Here is a 6,287-nt window from a genome sequence, read left to right on the forward strand (position 1 = left end):
AGATGGATGCCAAGGGACCTTCCAGACAAAATATCCTGAAGTCTGGGCCTATGCGAAACATCTTGAGAGATCTTTATGCTGCTGTGAGGACTCTAGGACCTGGAGGTCTGTCAGGGCAATCAGGAATGCTCCCTGGAGGAGGTGGCAGTGAGGCAGAGCTTTGTGGAGGGGCAGCAGGGGAGAGAATGCTGTGGCCAGGGGAAGGGAAAGGGCCATGACAGGGAAGCAGGCCAGACACTGTTAGGCCTATTAGGAGAGTGTGAAGGGGAACTGGATGTGAGTGGGAGGAATGGCCATGGTAACTCCTTGTCTCAACGTCTCTGACTGAAGTGGGCAGGCACACCACCCAGGAATCTGCCATGCTTGCCCCAGGGGCTGCTGCAACAGCCCACTCCGCTTTGGCCAGAGGGCACTGGAACAGGCAGATATGTGGTCCTTCTCCCTGAAAGACAGGGAAGGAACGTTCCTGCCCCAGGCTCTGCCCAGGCTCATACAGAAGCCTGTCCCCGAGGCAGTGGGTGGAACGAGGATGCTGTCAGTCACAGAACATCCAAGCAGCTGGGGCGGCAGCTCTTCGTCATCTTCAATTGCATTTGGTACAGCTGTGGCTGACCGGGGGTGGGCAGCCAGGCAGAAGTGTCATCCCCGTCACACCAGTGTCACCTGAGGCTCATCAGGGCAGTGACTTGCCTAGGGTCTCCTGGAGCAGCTCAGTAAGGATTGAGCATTTGTTTACTCATCTCCATCACTGACAGCTGAAACTGGATTCATCCTGCCCTACCCAGGGGCCCGGGAATCAGGGATCAGGGCCAGTCCAGCTGAGATGTGAGGGTCCCAAATGGTATTTCCACCGCTGGCCCCAAAATAGGCCCCATTCCCCTGTCCCAAAGACTTGACGTGCCCGTTGATGTGTCTGTCGTTCCTGACGGGGTGTCCTCTTGGTTCCTCAGGTCGGAAACCCAAGGGTCATCTCTGTCCCTGGGCTCTCCCTCAGTGCCCACATCCAGTCCATCAGCAAAGCGTGTTAGTTGGCTACCTGGATGTGTCCTGAATTCGTCTCCTCCTCCTCCTCCATCTCTCTGCTGGACCACAGCCGTGAACTCATGCCCCAGCTTCCAGGCCTTCCTGGTCCAGTCCATCTTCCTCTCAAAGCCCAGTGATCTCCAAAACACGAGTCTGAGCAAGGCTCTCCCCTCTCGAAATCCTTCAGTGCTTCCCCATTACCCTCAGGACGAAGCCCACATTTCTGCCTACTTCTTCAGGCTCAACTTTTTCCTCCAGCTCCACCACCCACCACATCACTTTGTCCCAGCCACATGGACCTTCTTTCAGTTCCTTGAAAATGCCAGGCCCTTACTGATGCCCAAGCCTTTGTATAGGCTGTTCTTCCTGTCTGGAACATTCTCTCCTGCTCCCCCATCTCACTTCCTTTTACTCCTACCCTCATTTCAGAGGGCCAGCTTGAATCCTCACTCCCTTCCTTCTTCTATATCCCCAGAGTTCATTGACTTCCCTCTTTATGGCTGTCTTCATATTGTATTGTGATTGCTAATTTACTTGTTGGGACTCACACAAAAGACTGTAAAATCCTTGAAGGATCTCTTTTATGTTCCAACTTATCCCTCCAGGACTTAGCACCTTAGTGGGTGCTCAATAAAATATGTTTATTAGGCCAGTGTGGTGGCTCACACCTGTAATTCCAATACTTTGGGAGGCAGAGGCAGGTGGGTTACTTCAGCCCAGGAGTTCAAGACAAGCCTGGGCAACGTGGTGAAACCCTGTCTCTACAAAAAAATGCAAAAAAATGACCAGGTGCAGTGGCTCACGCCTGTAATCCCAGCACTTTGGGAGGCCAAGGCAGGTGGATCACGAGGTCAGGAGATCGAGACCTTCCTGGCCAACATGGTGAAATCCCGTCTCTACTAAATATACAAAAAAAAAAAAAAAAAAAAATTAGCTGGGTGTAGTGGAGTGTGCCTGTAGTCCCAGCTACTCGGGAGGCTGAGGTAGGAGAATCGCTTGAACCCGGGAGGTGGAGATTGCAGTAAGCCGAGATCACACCACTGTACTCCATCCTGGGCAACACAGCGAGACTCTGTCTCAAAAAAAAAAAAAAATTAGCCAGGTGTTACAGTGTGCACCTGTCCCAGCTACTCTGGAGACTGAGTAGGGAGGATCACCGACATCAGGAAGGTTGAGGCTGCAGTGAGCCACGATTGCACCACTGCATTCCAGCCTGGGAGGCAGAGTGAGACCCTGTCTCAAAATATATATATATGTTTACTGAATGTATAAATAGGTGAGTGGTTTTATGGATGGGTGAATGAATGAATGGGTGAATGGATATGGAAGGGTAAATGAGTGAACGGATGGATGGTGGATAGATGATGGATGGATGTGTGGATGGGTGATGGATAGATGAGTGGCTGGAAGGCGGATGAAAGGATGGATGGATGGATGGATGGTAGATAAATGGATGGGTGGATGTGTGGATGGATGATGGATAGATGGATGGGTAGATGGATGGTGAAAGAATAAATAGATAGATGGAAGGGTAGAGGAATGGATGGATAGATGGACGGATGAATGAATGGATAGATGGATGGGTAGATGAATGGCTAAATGGATGGGTAGATGGATGGATGGCAGATGGATGTATGGATGGATGGTAAAAGAATAAATAGATGGATGGATGGGTAGATGGATGGATGGATAGATGGATGGATGAATGGATGTGTGGATGGATGGTGAAAGAATAAATGGATGGATGGGTAGATTAATGAATAAATGGATGGATAGATGGATGGATGAATGGAGGGATAAGATGAATGGATGAATGAATGGGTGGGTGGATGGATGGATGGATGGACGGATGGAAGGATGGATGAATGAACTGACAGATGATGGATGGATGCATGAAACTGGATAGGTGAGCAGACGGATGGACTAATGTATGGGTGGGTGTGTGTATAGATGTACAGATAGATGGATGTGTGGTTGGATGGGTCAATAGAAGGATGGGTGCGTGGCTTGATAGATGATGAATGGATATATACATGCATGGATGCATGGATAGATGGATGGTCACTTAGAGATTCTGAACTACAACATGGGCCCAACTTACATTCTATCCCAGGGCAAATTGTTTTTAAACCAGTGTGTCCCATCATTTCATGAGACACACCCAAATCCTTCTGTCATGGATAAAGCAGAGGAATCTAACCAAGGATACCCTGATTCCTCCTCCATCTAGTTTACAACTTCCTTGTGGTTGTGGCCATTTTCTGCCAAACCTACATTGCTTCAACTGTGGGTTGGATCTCAACCTTTATTCATCCCAGAGGGGCCTCCTTTCCTCAGTTGAGCCGCCACCTTCTAGCTCTTTACTGTCTCCCATCCCATGACACCCTTTCCCTCTGCTGACAACATGATCCTGTCTCTCCACTTCCATAAAGACCTCCCCTTGACCTCAATACCCCCGCATGGTGCCCTCCCATTTCTTCTTTCATTCATGACCAAACTGCTCCGATGTGTGGTCTGTACTTCCCTCTACCATTTCCTCTCTGCCCACTTGTGATTTAATTAATCCTCAGCAATGTGGCTTCCAGCTCTGATGCTCTAGGAAAGGTGCTCTCTCTGAGCCTCTCGATCCCCTCCAGCCACTCCCTGAACCTCCCATCACCTTACATTGGGCAGTGTGGGGCAGTGGTTACCAGCAGAGGCTCTGGAATCATTAGCTACAGCCCTGGGTCCCAGTCCCTCTGCTACTTGTTCCTGGTTGTGTGACCAACAGCAATTTTCTGAACCTCACTTTTCTCATCTGTGAAATGGGTGTGATGATAAACACTCCCTCATGGTATGGCCTGGAAAACTGACTGAGATGAAGTCTGTAAAGTTCCTGGTCTCCAGCTGGCTCAGGGAATCACCTTGTCATCCCTGGGAACCTACCTCCCTTCTTGATGCTCCTCCCACTGGGATTTGGGACATGGTTCTTCCCTGGGCTCCCCATGAGCTCCTCTTCTCAGAAATGTCCCTGAGCTCTCACTACAGGCTGGGGTGGGTGGCGGGGGTGGTCTCAGCAGTTAAGTCTATTAGTTTACTTTGTCCTCACAACAGCTTCAGGGGTAAGAACTATTAGTTTTTACAGATGAGAAAATTAGGAACTGACCAGAGTAGTTTAAACCACCAGTCCACTGTCATCCCAGCACTTTGGGAGGCTGAGGTGGGAGGATCGCTTGAGCCCAGGAGCTTGAGACCAGCATGGGCAACATAGTGAGACTCTGTCTCTACACGCAAAAAATGAAAATTAGCCCATCACAGTGGTGCATGACTGAGCCACGACTGTGGCACTGCGCTCTAGCCTGGGCAAAAGAGCAAGATTCCATTTCAAAAAAAAAAAAAATCTACTTCACGAGCACAGAGCTAGCTGGTGGCAGGAGCAAGCCTGGGCCTCTGTCCCAGACTTTGTTTTTGCCTCAAGCAACCTTCTCTTCCTCCCTGACATCATCTACCCCAGATCTTTTACCTCTGGATAAATACTTGTTAATCTGTCTCCAGCCCTGACCAATAACCAATCAGACACGCCTACCTGGACGCTGCCCCTTCCTGCCCGTCTTTCTGTGGCACCCCTCAGCTCTCTCTGCCTTGCAGCCTGGCCAGCTCTGTGCAGTTCTGTCCCCCACACTAACCTGTGGGCTGCTGGGAAGCAGAAATCTGTCCTGCTATGGTTCATTCAGCCCCAAGTACCAGAAGTGCAAAACCGAGTTCCCTCTCACACCAGCCTCCCTTTTTTCTGTTCAAGCCAGCATTGTTTCCCACCTCCCCATCTGCCCCCTAGTCTGAAACTTTGCCCTTGACTCATTCCTCGCCTCCATCCCCCACGTTACATCAGGCAGAGACTCTGCTCAGCGCTGTCTTCAGTGGGAGCTTGGCTTCCTCGCTTCCTTCTCATCTCCACTGGCTCAGCCCTCATCCTTCACACCCAGAGAGTCTCAACAACTTCTGGGACTGTTTCCTCCTCTCTGGTCTCTCCTGACACCTCCCTCATCAGCTGTATGCCCATATGTGATGGATCTTTCACAAGGGCTGCCCTAACCATATAATGCCCCCTTCCTCCAAAACCATCAATGGCTCCCTGCTTCCTTCCCCATCCAGTCAAAACTTTTCAGGCCAATCTTGAAGCTGTACCTTCAATCTAGCCCCTCCTTCCTATTCAGTCTCATCTCACTGCTCCCCAACATTCAGTTTCCTTGAGGGCCAGTGCGTCCGCTCACTTGTGACTTGATTTGCTGCTTCCAAACTCCTGTCCGCTTCTTGTATGGATTATCTTCTCTTGATCCAAAGACCATCCACCTCTCATCTAAGACATGCCATGAAAGATGCAGTGAGGGGGCCACCTCACAGTGGAGGGGTTAGGCGCAAAGACTCAGGTCAGGTCACCTGGTTTTGAATTCAGCTCTCCCATCAGCAGGTGGTGACACTGAGCTCAAAGTCACTTCTCTCTGAGCCTCAGTTTCTACAGCTGCAAAATGAAAATAATAACAATAATTAGAAGGCTTTGGTTTGCATCAACTGCCTTACTGCATATATCTGGCAAATAATACACGTTTCTGACTTTAAATATCATCTATATGCCAACCACTCCCAAGTTTCTCTCGCAAACTCCAGCCTCTTTCTACGTCCAGCTGCCTACTCACCATGCCAAATAGGCAGCTCCAATCCCTCAAGTCCGAAGCTGAATTCCTGATTCCCACCCACCCCTACACCTGCTCTCTCCTCCTTCTGTGCCAGCCCCTTCCTTCCGGTTACTAGGGCCAGAAACCTGGACGCTATCTCTGACGCCTCTTCCTCTCGCCCCCAACTTCCCATCTGTTGGGTGAGCTCATGTCTCTGCTTTCCAAATACACCCAGAAACCAGCATCTCTCCCTGGCTTCCTACAACTGCCTTCTTGGGGCTCTCCCTGTCTCCATCCTTGCCCCCTAAACTGTATTCTCAGCACAGCAGCAGAGGGACCATGAATCTCCTGTGTTCAGAACGTCTCCGAGGCTCTCCACCTCACCCAGAGGACAAGTCCAAGACCCTCTGACAGCCTGGAATGTTCTGATCCTCCACTGCCTGGAATGTTCTGTCCCCAGATACCTGCAGGACTCACTCCTTCACCTTTTTCAAATCTTTGTTTAGGTTGGGCGTGGTGGCTCACGCCTGTAATCCCAGCACTTTGGGATGCAGAGGCAAGTGGATAACTTGAAGTCAGGAGGTCGAGACCAGCCTGGCCAACATGGTGAAA

Source organism: Colobus angolensis, unplaced genomic scaffold (assembly GCF_000951035.1).
Source record: "Colobus angolensis palliatus isolate OR3802 unplaced genomic scaffold, Cang.pa_1.0 Scaffold178, whole genome shotgun sequence".
Lineage (NCBI taxonomy): Eukaryota > Metazoa > Chordata > Mammalia > Primates > Cercopithecidae > Colobus > Colobus angolensis.